We start from the raw sequence: 14,267 nt of genomic DNA on the forward strand, positions 1-14,267 counted from the left end.
GAAAACGAGGATTTTTTATTATTATTAAAAGGATAAAAGAGGCTAGAAAAATGACTCAGCAGTTCAGAGCACTTGCTGCTTTTACAGAGGACAAGGGTTTGATTCTCAGCACACATATAACAGCTCCCCACCATCCACCTGGAAGTCCAGCTTGAGATAGTCTGACATCCTCTTCTGGACTCTATGGGTAACACACATGTACATGGCACACAAACACACACATTCAGGCCAAAGACTAATATACCTTATATTAGCCAGGGTTCCTCTAAAGCAGAGGTTCTCAACCTGTAGGTTGTAATCGACTTGGGGAATCAAATGACCCTTTCACCAGGGTTGCTTAAGACCTTTAGAAAACACAAATATTTGCATTACGGTTTATAACAGTAGCACAATTACAGTTTCAAAGTAGCAACAAAATAATTGTGTCATTGGGCATCACCACAACATGAGGAATTGTGCTAAGAAGGCTGAGAATCACTGCTCTAAAGGAACAGAAATATATATATATATATATATATATATATATGTGTGTGTGTGTGTGTGTGTGTGTGTGTGTGTGTATGTGTGTGCATATATATACATACATACATATATGTGTGTATCTATATAATCAGCCCTACAGGGTGTACTCTGGGTATTCCAACAATGACTGTCTTACGATGGAATGGCTGAGAATCTCATAGCTGGTCAGTGCATGAGGGTGAATATCTCAGCATTCCCTGCCTGGTACTGAACGCTGGGACTATTCCTAGAGAGCTGCTGGTCGACATTCTAAGCAGGAATCCTGAAGATGTTGATTGTAATATCGGTGAAGGAATGTCTCAGCAACAGGGTAGATGAATTTTCCAGCAAGAGTGAGGGTAGGGAGGCATAAAGCCAAATTTTCTTCTTCCATGTTCCTTTAGGTGGGCTGACACCAAAAAGTGTGGGTGGCCTTAGATGTAAGATGACTCTTTTGCTTTGAATAATCTAAGAAAACCCCTCAAAGGAGTGGCCTGCTACTCGGGTTGCCGGATGGGGTCAAGTTGACAACCAAGACTGGCCATTATAAACATTAAATTTAATTTAATTTTAAAACTAAAAAAGAATGAAGGAATTCTGGGCACCAACACAAAAATGCCCTATTAGCAACCCCATTATCAGATGGTCATCTAAACATAGTGTTTCAGTATAAACTTATTCTCATACTTTAGCCAGTTTTCTTGTCTATAATGTACATATAATATGATGAAGTCATTTTAAGTATACAACTTTATGAATATTTATGTCTATGCTTCTGTGAAACCACTAATATAGTCACTATATAAAATATTTTCATTATACCAAAAGTTCCCTCTTATAGGCCATTAGCACTTCCACCCCCAAACCAGACAATATTTGACATGTTTTCTGCAAATGTAGATTGGTTTGTATTTTCTAGATTTTCAAATAAGTGGAAAAATAAATATATATTTTTGTTGATTCAAGAAACACAGATTTAGGCCGGGCAGTGATGGTGTACACCTTTAATCCCAGCACTCAGGAGGCAGAGGCAGATCTCTGTGAGTTCTAGGCCAACCTGGTCTACACAGCAAGTTCCAGGACAACCAGGACTGTTACACAAAGAAACCCTGTCTTGAAAAACAAAACAAAAAAAAGAAAGGGAAAGGAAAGGAAAGGAAAGGAAAGGAAAGGAAAGGAAAGGAAAGGAAAGGAAAGGAAAGGAAAGGAAAGGAAAGAGATCTATCCTAAAACAGACATGACATCATTTATTCTGGAGTCAAATATGAGTGAACGTGTCTCAGGCAGATGAATTCAGTTACCCCAATGTCCATATTCCAACATGACAACACTTTCATGAAGTGTCTTTATTAATGGAACAAAGAAGAACATTAATCAAGGCATTTGTCTTATTTTTTATCAACACTAAATTCTTAGTGCTGGTGTGGGAATAAGACAGACAATGCACCTGCCTGAAAGATGTTTCTAGTCAAGAGGGCAAGAAAGGTAATAAGGAAGATGTTTATATATAATTAGAAGTCACAGTAAGATCTATAAAATGAAACAATTTTAGATTGGGAAGTCAAAGAAATTCTGGGAGGAATCTGTCAATGCCAAAACACAAGTTTTGCCTCAAGCAGAATAAAAGTTCATTAAGGAGGCAAATATAAGTGAACATGGCCCAGGAACACAGATTCAAAATTCCATCTGTTACTGCATGATAACAGGTTCGTTATCTTTTATGGCAACATGACAAAGAAAATTATAAGTCATGATCCTTTTGAAAAACACCAGTGGGTACACCAAATAGTAGAGTTACTAAAAAGTAGGGAAATCTCTGCTGTAGGCCTTATATGCTGTCTGAAAGTATCCTTAGATTTTTGGTTGTTAAAAACTAGAGGTTTTGTAAGTTAGTACATTCCAAAAAGTTTCAGCAGATAGTCATGAGGATGTAAAGGTAAAACACAGGGTTGGGTAAGGAAAGGCTAATATGACACATTGAAATTAGGTTCTGGACCTGCAACATCACAACTTCTCCACAATCCAAGAAGCTAATCAATTTAACCTTGTAAAAGTTAAATGTAATGTGCAACTTCTTCCTAGGAGCTTTCATTCACATACTTTTAAGGATGGTGTGGTGGTTTAAATGAGAATGGCACTCACAGGATCATGTGTTAGAATGCTTGGTCCCCAGTTCATGGAACTGTTTAGGAAGGATTAGGTGGTGTGGTCTTGTTGGAGTGGGTGTGGTCTTGTTGGAAAAGCCATGTCCCTGGGTATGGGCTGTGAGGTTTTAAAAGCTCACTCCAGGTGTAGTGTCTCTCTCTCTCTCAGGCTGTAGTTTTCAGGGCGAGTTCTCAGCTACCACTCCAGCACCATACCTGCCTCCCTATTGCTATGTTCCCTGCCACGATAATCATGGACTAACCTCTGAAATTGTAACTAAGCTCCCAATTAAATGCTTTTTTCCATAAATTGCCTTGATCATTGTCTCCTCATAGCAATAGAACAGTAACTAGCCAGGCGGTGGTGGCGCATGCCTTTAATCCCAGCACTTGGGAGGCAGAGGCAGGCTGATCTCTGTTAGTTCAAGACCAGCCTGGTCTACAAGAGGCTCTAAAGCTACAGAGAAACCTGTCCTGAAACCCCCACACCCAAAAAAACTAAACTAAACAAAACAAAAAACCTAAAAAACAGTAACTAAGTCATTTACTTTCATTCAGATTGCTATGGAGACTCACTCATATTATTACAGATGTCAGTAGTCAATTCTCTTATGACCGAATAGTATAACATTGTGCAGATGTGCTGAAATTTGTTCATCAATTCCCAAGTTGAGATGTATTTAAGTCATTTTCTGTTCATAGCCACAATTAATAAAGCTACTATGCATATTTATAGAGAAGTCTTAATATGACCCTATTTTTTGTTTTTAGTTTTTTTCTTCTCTAGGTAAATTACATATGGTAGATGAAGTTTTTACTTTAAAGAGATTGGCAAACTGTCAAATACCTGGGCAATTTTATATTCTCACCAGCAGTGAGTAGAAATTCTAGGTACTTCCACATTCTCTACTATATTTAGTACTGTAATTTTAATTTTTAGTCTTTTATTAAATATACAATCATTTTATTTGTCATTTTAATTTCTGTGTCTCTAGTAATTCTGGATGCTGGCTACGTTTTCATGTATTTTTGGCCACTATCATAAATTTTTTTGTAAGTTTCCTTTTCAAATATTTTACTCATTTTATACTAAGATATCTTCTTATTAACTTAGAATATATATACACATATTCCAGCACACATGTATTATACACATATATTCTAATACATACATATGTATTATACACTTGTCTATAATATATATCATATAATTATATATAATATCATATTTTATATACTATATACATGTATATATCTATGCATATATTATTCTGGAAGTAGTCATTTATCTGATATATGTTTTGTGAGCATTCTTCTTACTTTGTGACTTACCTTTTCATTTCTAAATAATGACTTTGAAAGAATAAAGCTTTTTAAGTTTTAGCCCGGTACAATTTATCTTTTTTTAATGGTTTCTGCTTCTCTTTGTTGTATGAATGTTTTGCCAACTTTAAGGTCTTACCTTTATTTTCAAGGTCTTACCTTTATTTTCTTCTAGAATCTGTGCACTTTTAACTCATAGTTACACCTATGTTTTGTTTTTATTTTTCTGTATGAAATTAGGTAAAAGTAAAGTTACAGTTTTGCTTTTATTAGTTTTACTGTTGAGCAGTTGTTTTAGCACAATATGTTGACAAGACTTCCTTTCACCTTTTTTTACAAATCAATAGACCATATATAGCTCGCTCTATTTCTGGGTACTTTCTAGTCTACTGAGACTATATTTATCTTTTATTATTTGCTATAGTTTTTTAAATCCTGAAATAAGGTAGTATAAGCATTCAACTTTGTTCTTTTTCAAAATTTTGGTTCTTCTAAACCATTTGTATCTTGATATACATTTCAAAATTAACTTTTTAGAGACAGAATTATATGCCCAATTCTGTGACTCAAACTCAGGACCACTTTGTGTTTGTGTATTCCATTATTTTCCTCTTGTTGTGACAAAGTACCACGATCAAGGGAACTGATGAAATGAAGACTCTATTTGAAATTATAATTTCAGAGGAATAAAATTCCATCACAATTGTCTTAGGGCTACTATTACTGTGATGAAACACCAAGATCAAAAGCAAACTGGGGACAAAAGGGTTCATTTGGCTTACACTTACACATCATAACCCCTTATTAAAGGAAGGCAGGACAAGAACTGAAAAGGGGAAGGAACCTGGAGGCAGAAGCCATGGAGGAAGGTTATTTACTGGTGTGCTCCCCCATCGTCAAGAAAATTTGGGCAGAAACTAAATGCAGGACCTAGAGGCAGGAACTCATGCTGAAACCATGACGTAGTTCCTCTTACTGGCTTGTTGTCCCTGGCTTCCTAAACCTGCTTTCTTATAGAACCCATAGCCACCAGCCCAGGACTGACTCCACTCAAAATGGACTGGGCCCTCCCACATCAATCACTGATTTAGAAAATGTCCCCATAGGTTTGCCTATAGCCCAATCTCACGGAGGCTTTTTCTCAATTAAGGCTCTTTCCTCTCCAGTGACTCTATTCTGTGTCAAGTTGACATAAAAGTAGCCAGGACAACCATCATGATAAGGAAAGTATAGCAGAAGGAAGGCATAGTGACTGGAGCAGCAAGCTTAGAGGTCATATTTTAAACTATAAGCAAGAAGCAGAGAGCTAACTCAAACAGGATGAAGTTTCAAACTCTCAAAGCTGGCCTCCAGTAGCATATTTCCTACAACAAGGCCATGCCTCCTAAACTTTCCCAAATAGTTCCACCAACTAGGGATCAAATACTCAATTTCTTGAACTATGGGGAACTGTTGTGGAGTAGTTTAAGATGTGTTACATTCATTTACAGGTTGGAATATTTGTTTAATGTTGCAAAGATGTGTTACATTCTGTTATGTTACATTTGTTTAACTCTGTAAAGCTGTGTTACTTTGCCTGTCTAAAACACCTGATTAGTCTAATAAAGAGCCCAACAGCCTATATTTAGGCAGGAGAAAGGATAGGCAGGCCTGGCATACTGAGAGAATAAATAGGATGAGAAATCTAGAGATGGAGAGAAGAAAGAAAAGGAGAAGGTGAAGAGGACGCCAGGGGCCAGCCACCCAGCCATGCAGCCAGTCACAGAGTAAGAGGGAAAGAAAGATATATAAAGAAAGTAAGGTAAAAAGCCCAGAGGCAAACTGTAGTTAAAGAGAAATGGGATAATTTAAGTTTGAAAAGCTGGATAGAAATAAGCCAAGCTAAGGCCAGGCATTCATAAGTAAGAATAAGTCTCTGTGTATTTATTTGGAAGCCGCTCTCAAAGACCCCAATATGCCTGTGTCAACATCTTGCTGAAAGTTTGACTAGGGCTGGATTGAATCCATAGATCAGTTAGGGAAAATCCATATCTAAGTAATACAGAAATTTCCTGCATTTTGTTTTCTTTCAAAATAATTTTTTAGTTGTCAGTGGAGAAGTTATATGAACTCATTAAGTTTGTTCCAGAATTTTTTTATGGGTTTGATATGGGTGTGATGCTCTTGTCTAAGGAATTATATTTTATTTTACTTTTCAAGCATCTTTTTTGCAGAAATATGAAAATACAGCTGATCTTCATGTGTTGACTTTGTACAGTGCTGTCTCAAGAGTCCAAAGCTCCTGCCCTAACAGGAGTAAAGGGGAACCAGGCATGGGTGTTTACAGTGTGTCTTTCACAGGATTGCACTTTAATCTTGAGAGTGGCTTAACACCTGGTTGTTGAACTCATGACTGTATGTCCCTTATACAGGAAACTTGTTTGTACTAGCCTATACTCTTTGTGTCTCTGTCTGACCTGTGTTCTTCTGCCTCTGAGCACATCTTTGTGCTCTCTAGGCACACAGGCAAAATCTGGCCTGGAGTAGCCCACAAATCTTTAGGTAAAAGGAATGAATTTAATATACAAGCACAATCATCAACAAGTTCAAAAATATATCACTTAAAGATTCTGAGCAAGAAGAGATCTAGGAGTCAGCAGGAAAGTCTTCTACTGCTGAAACACTAAAGAAGAAATAAACAATGAAGCTGAGGGTGAAGTGGTGGTGGGAGAATGGCAAACAGAAACATACAAGGGACTCTATTGTGGCTCACATTAATTTTGAGTGGGGATACGTGAATGGTCTGTTCAAAGGAAGCAGTGGGAATGCAGAGCCTAGTTGACTAGGTAGCAAATAATTAGCCACCATTTTGGCTATTTGGATTTTGTCTAGTTATTGATTTGTGCTTGCGTTTTTTTTGTGTGTGTTTGTATGTGTGTGCACGCATATGCACATGTGTGTGTATACATGTGTGCGAAGATCAGAGAACAAGTCTTGGAAGGTGATTCTCCCCTTTGACACTCTCGTATCTGGGAAATGAAATCAGGTCATGTGGCCAGTACACAGCTTCTTGTACTATTTGAATAAGACATTTCCCCCATAAGTCTCAGGAATTTGAATACTCAGTCCCCATTTGGTGGCTCTTTGGGGAAAAGACACCAGAGGTGTTGCCTTACTGAAGAAAGTATGTCATTGGAGGATGGGCTCTGAGATTTCCAAGGACTTGCCATTTCAAGTTAGCTCTCCCAGTTTGTGGTTCAAGGTGTGAGTTGGTACTTGTTGATGCTCCAACCACCTGCTTTCTGTTACCTTCACTCTGTCATCATGGACTCATTCCTCTAGAAGGGTAAGTCCCACATAAACCCCTTCTACTAGAAGTTGCCTTGGCCATAGTGTTTAATCACAGAAATACAAAAGTAACTAAGATAATCCTCTACTAGTTGAGTCACCCTGCTGTCTGGGATTGTGATTTTATTTGGTTTTTTTTTTTGTTTGTTTGCTTGCTTGTTTGTTTTAACATACTAAGCAGCAATATTTGTCTCATTCCTAATACACAAATTTGCTGGATTCATTTGCCAGTTCTAGTGGCCTTCTGAGAGCCTTTTTTGTTATCTTGTTTATCTTTTTAATTAAAAAAGTCAGTGTCTATGAATGTAAACAAGTTTTCCTTTTCTAATCCAATGTTTGTTAATCTTACTTTATTGCAGGCTAGTGCCAGTATAAAAATAAATGGATATAAGAACATACTATTAAATGTATGTGGCAAATGTGAGTCTTTCATGTGCCTTATCAACATGTTTTTTATATAAGTCCTTTATCATATTGAGGAAGCTTCCTTCTGTTCTTTGTCTTAGAATTCTTGAATTCTGTTGTTTTTTAGCATGATGCTTTTATTCATTCTCTGAGAATACATAATATGTGTTCTGGGAGCAACCACAAATCTGTGGCATAGATAGATATACTAATTTAAATGATTTTAAATTTATTATTATTTTGTGTGTATGAGTGTTTTGCCTGCATGAATGTTCATTCTGTGAATGCTTGATACCCACAGAGGCCAGGAGAGAGCATCGCATCCCTTAGAACTGGAGTTACAAATAGTTGTGAGCCATTGTGTGGTTGCTAGGAATTGAACCTAGAATCTCAGAAAGAGCAGCCAGTGTTGTTAACTGTTGGGTCATTTCTCTAGCCCCAAGACACTGATTTAGAGGGCAGTTTGCTATTAAGCGCACTTAGCAAAATAATAGTTTTACTCATGAGCTCTCTAAGTTCCTTATCCATATGTTCTTGGCCAGATGTACCATATTAGATATACATTTTCTCCGTTCAAATAGCCTTAATTCCAATCAGAAAATGGTTAGTTATCCTCATAACATTGAACCTATACTACACTCTTGAATTCATTTTAATAATATTTATGCAGTTACCAAATGACTTTGATTTTATTCTTCATTCTAGAAGCATATTTAATCATCATAATAAATTTTTTAAAGTTGAGATATAATTCATTTGCCACAATATATTCCCTTTTAAATATTGAATTTAATAGTTTATATTGTATCCATGAGAACATGAAAATATAATCACTCTCTTATTCTATAATATTATCATATCATCATCTCAAAATAAATAACAGGCATACTAGTAATTACTCTTCATTTCCCAATACCTAGCAAGTACTAATTTACTTTGTCTCTATGGAGTCCCTTATTCTACAAATTTTCTGCAAATGAAGTCATACAATATATGACTTTCTTACCTCACTTTCACATACTATGATGTGTTCCATTTATACATAATAAACAATAAATCTGTCCTTCATTTATTTGTGTAATAGATAATTTTATTGAATTTTGTTTCTCCATTAGAAGTATATGGATATTAAGCACTACTGGTTTTGTTTTTTGTTTTTTTTTTACTTTTGGCTACTAAGAATTGTTACTGTGAGCATTCACGTGTCAATTTTGTGGGAAAATACATTTTCTTCTCATTTCATTTGAATATCTAGCTAGTAGTGCAGTTTCTGTACAACAGAGTAAATCAATTTACCATTGTTGAGAACTGCTAACCCATTTCGAAAGTAAGTGCACTATTTCGTATTCCTCTAGGTCAGTGGTTCTCAACCTGTGGGTCATGACCCCTTTCAAATGGGTCACATATCCGATATCCTGCATATAAAATATTTATATTATGATTCATAGCAGTAACAAAATTACAGTTATTAAGTGGCAGCAAAATAATTTTATAGCTGGGGGTTGCCACGACATGAGGAACTGTATTAAAGGGTGGCAAACATTAGGAAGGTTGAGAACCACTGCCATAGGCAATGATTGAAAGTTCAAAGTTTACCATACTTCTCAATGTCTATCTTTTTCACTACAATTCACAACAGTTGGTAGCAAAATGAACTATGTCATCACTTATATTAAACTTTCCTTAATGATAACTATGCTGAGCATCTACTTAGTGACTAAATTGGCCATTGGTATTTTTCATTTGGAGAACGGTCTATTCAGGAGCTTAGCCACTGTTTGATTTCACTTGGGGTTTGTGGTTGTTGATGACTTGGAAGAATTGTTTCTAAATCTTGGATATTTGCAACACATACCAAATATCGTGTGTGTGTGTGTGTGTGTGTGTGTGTATGTGATGAGTTGACAATATATTTGATATGAGTTGCAAACACGCACCCATTTGTGAATTGCTTTCACTTTCTTGCTTTCTTGCTGGTTTGCTTTTGCAGCACAGTTTTTAATGAAGTTCAGTTAGTCTATTTTTAATTTTATTGCATGTGCTTTAATAAACCACAGTCTCAACGAAGGCCATGAAGACTTACATTTAAGATTTCTTCTGAAAAGCTTCATAGCTGTGGCTGTGGCACTTGATTGCCGCTCTATTTTGAGACAGCTTTTGCACATAATATGAGGTCTAAATTCTGTTTCACTTATATCTGGCTATCTGATGACTCAGTGCCATTTCTTCCGAATACTCTAGTTGTTTCAGACTTTTCCTATCATACAGTTTCAAAATCCCTTTCCCACAAGTGTGTCAGTTTAATTCTGAGCTCTTAATTCATTCTTCCTGATTTATATTTCTATCTTTATTTCTGTGTCATACAGGTATTCTTTAGGGTTTGGGTTTTTGTTGGTGTTGGAAATGTCCCCAATAAGCTCACATATCTGAATACTTGGTCTTCAGTTGGTGGCGCTGTTTAGGGAGATTATGGAATCTTTAGGAGGTGGAACTTTGCTGACAGAGAAGTACATCACTTGCAATAGGATGTACCGGTTTGTGGCTTCATAAGATATCCTATTCTCTCTCTCTCTCTCTCTCTCTCTCTCTCTCTCTCTCTCTCTCTCTCTCTCTCTCTCTCTCTCCTTCCCGAGAACAAATGATGAAAATGTGATTGGTCAGCTTCCTGCTCTTACTACCGTGCCTTTAAATTACTGCTATGATGGACTCCAGTCCTCTGAAACTGTTAGCCAAATTAATTTTGGCCATGATACTTTATCAAAGCAACCAAAAAGCAACTCATACACTGGCTGAACTCATTTATTCACTTTTATTTTTTCCAAATTTCTTTGCCATGCAAAGTCATGTCTTATGGTGATATTTTGTTTGTGATTTAACAAATTAAACTTGCCTGAAGACCAGAGGCAAAGCTAAAGCCACTAGAGGTCAGGCAATGGTGGCATACATCTTTAAACCTAGGATTTGGGAGACAGAGTCAGCTGGATCTCTGTGAATTCAAGGTCACCCTGGGCTACACAAGATTAATGCAGAAACAAATCCAGGTGGTGGTGGCCTATACCTTTAATCACAGTACTGGGTACTAGGTGCCTTTAATCCCAACACTAGAGGAAATATAAAATGGAAGGAAAGAGAGGCTTAGTCTGCTTCGCTTGCGGTCACCCAGCCTTGGTAGAGGTAAGACTTCTCTTATGGCTTGACAACTCTGCTGTTCTAGTTTTCAGATTGAACCCCAATTTCTGTCTCTGGGTTTTTATTATTTGTGCTACACAACACTGCTTGGCTTGGTTTCTCTTTTAGACTGATTCAGTGTCATTTACCCAAGAGTGGCCTTGAACTCACAGAGATCTGTCTGCCCCTGTCTCTCAAGTGCTGTGATTAAAGGTGTGTGCCCCCACTGCCTGGCCTCTATGGCTAACTAGTGGCTTAGCTCTGCACTCTGATCTCAGGCAAGCTTTATTTGTTAGATTACAAACAAAATATCACCGCAATGTCTTCTCAAAATACAAGTTGTCTTAAACTTTCTTTTTAAACTTGAATATATTTTATTTCTTTCTTATTTTAAAACTGAATTTCCAAGGCTGAAACTTCCAGTATGATTCTCTATAAAAGCTGTGGGAGTGGACATCTTTCCTGAATTCCTCATTTTAGGGGATAAGCACTCAGTCTTTCACTGGTGAGGATGATACAAATTATGAGCTTTTCTTAGATACCCATTATTAGGTGAAAAAAACCTTCATGTCTATTTCTACATGTTGAGTGGTTTTAATTATGAGATTTTGCTATATTGAGTCAGATGCATTTCTACTCTTATTGAGTTGTTTATATGGGATTTGTTTCTTTTTCCTTATAGTCTATTAATATGGTGTGTTACATTGGTAGATTTTCCTACTTTTAACCACTTTTGTAAGCTATAATAAATGCCATTTGGTCAAAGTGCATAATCCTTTTTATGTAATGTTCAATACTCCTTGCTGGTATTTTTTAAAGGTTTTGTGTCAACATACATAACAACTGTTGTTCTAAAGCAATATTTTACTCTGATGAATTTGTCTGGCTTTGATTCCAAGGCAATACAAGCAACAAAGAAAGGATTAGAAAATGTTATTTCCTTTTCTATTTTTAAGTAGATTGTGGGGTAAAGCTTTAATTCTTCTTAACTGACAGAATTCATGATTGAAACAATCTGGTCCTGGGCTTTCTTTGTAAATTTAGATTTTGTTATTAATTTAATGCTTACTTCTCTAAGTCTGTCCAGATGCAGATGGATATTAATTTGAGTACATTCTACTCTATATAACAAATTTCATGCCAACCAGGGCTACATAGCAATACCCCAAAATGACCTTGAATTCATAGAGATCTGCCTGCCTCTGGCTCCCAAATGCTGACATTAAAGACCTAACCTCACAACATTATCCTCTGATGCTCATACATTCACTGTGGCATGCAGACCCACACTCATACATATATAAACTTACAAGGCGATAAATTTTCTTTAAAACTATGTCAAATTTTCTAAATATGTTTGTACATTTGTCTTTCTTTCTACTATTGTAATTTTCGATATTTAGCACTAATAATATAAAGTTTTTGCGCTACTAATATAAAGTTTTTACATACATAAAATTAATATATTTTCTTGACATATTAACATTTCATAATAAAGATATCTTCATTTTAGAACTGTTTCTTACATTTTTATATTTAGTATGTATCTTTTACGAACAGTCTAGAGTTCTTTCTTATATCTAACATCACATTTTCTAAGGTTTAATACAACTAATTAATTCATTTATATTTAATTTGATTAATTATAATAATGAGTGCCACCTTGATAGTTGTTTGCAAATAATTCTACTCTTTGTTCTTCTCTTGCTTTCTTCAGTGCTAATTTTTTTCTGTTTCATTTGAATTCTTCCATTGGCTTATAAGATAAATTTCTTTGCTCTGTTTTCATTAGTTATTCTGAGGATTCTGACTCATAACCTACTTGGGGTGAAAATTATTTCAAGTAAAGCATAAGAACTTCATAATAAATTTACAATAATCACTCTAACCTCTTAGTGTTCAATAAGCCAAATAGTACATTTTACAGTTTTTATTTCAAATAGGCCTAAGCTTCATGATTTATTAAGAAAAGACATGAAAAATTATAGTTTTGCATTTAGATCACAGGTTGGAAACACTCCTTCACAGCATTTCTCTCCAAACAGCCTCATTCTGCATTTCTCTCCATGCAGGTGTGCTTCATTTCTGCTATTCTCAGAGATGTATTCACTTTGCTTTCATTTCTGAAAGATATTTTTGCTTAATAGATAATTCCTGGTTGATGGGTTTTTTCTTTATTTAGTGTGTTGTATTTGATTATAATCTTATTTCTCATACTTTGAATATGTTCTAATGCCTCTTCCTCAATGGTTTCTGAGGAAAACTCAGGCCTTAACCACATTTTTGTTCTCTCGTGTGTATCAACTTACTCTATTATTAAGATTTTTATCTCATCTTTGACTTGGAGTAATTTGTGTATTGAAATCCCTCATAATAATTTTTGTATGTGTTTTCCTTGCTTTGATTGACTTTCACTGTAGACAAAAGTTTCTGTCCCACCCAGTCCCACAGCTCTTAAGTCTCAATGAAATTCAAGAGACTTATATTAATTATATTAATTTCCTTCTTTTGAAAGGCCTCTCCGTCCCTTCTGCGGGTAAACATTGGGACCCCCATCCTTTCCTTCCTTTGAAAAGCCTCTTGGTTCGTTTGGCAAGTAAGCATTGGAACCCCCATCTTTCCTTTGTGTTTGTCTGCCCATCCGGTTAGGAAGACATTTTTTTTTTCTGTTTCGGTTTGCCCAGCATCTCCAAATAAGGTCTGACCTCCCAGGAGGCAGAATCAAGGCTTGACTCCCCAATGCCATCCCTTGTCTGGAGACACTGTGTGAGCATACACCTGTGGCCTACAGAACCACAGACGTTCGCCGACTAGTCACTAGACATAAGGGTCCGATCCAGTCCGAGAACCCATAGAATTAACTGTGTGGGCAACAAATGACCACCTCAGCACCTTTAGCTTCACAAAGGTGAATGTGGGCCAACAGTTCCTTAGAGTCAATGGTGTTAAGGTTTATACTGAAAAAGTAAACAGAAGAAAAAGTATTCTGAACCTTCAGATTAGTTTTGTAGAAAATTGTGAGGTTGATTTGGAGATCAAACAGTATTTTTGTAGAGTTGGTGTGATTCATGGGACAATGTGGGAGATCCTAGAGCCCTTGATTGGTGACATGCCTTTAGTTGGAGCACTGTCCATCTACTTCCTAAGAAATCTACCTTTGGGAATTAACTGGACAGGACTGGCTAACATCCTTGACGTCCCTGGACTGCATGGTTTGTCAGACACTAACATTTTGGATACAATATCAAACTAATTGACAACCATTTGTCAAAAACCAAGATCTTAGCAGGGCTCCCTACACTTCTAATAAAAATACAGCCCCATGTAGTGCCCTCCTCCACTCCCATCCCTCATGGCACCCTGGCCTTTTCAGATTCCAATACAATCTCAGAGGATTGA

Source organism: Myodes glareolus, chromosome X (assembly GCF_982192425.1).
Source record: "Myodes glareolus chromosome X, mMyoGla1.1, whole genome shotgun sequence".
NCBI classification, from domain to species: Eukaryota; Metazoa; Chordata; class Mammalia; order Rodentia; family Cricetidae; genus Myodes; species Myodes glareolus.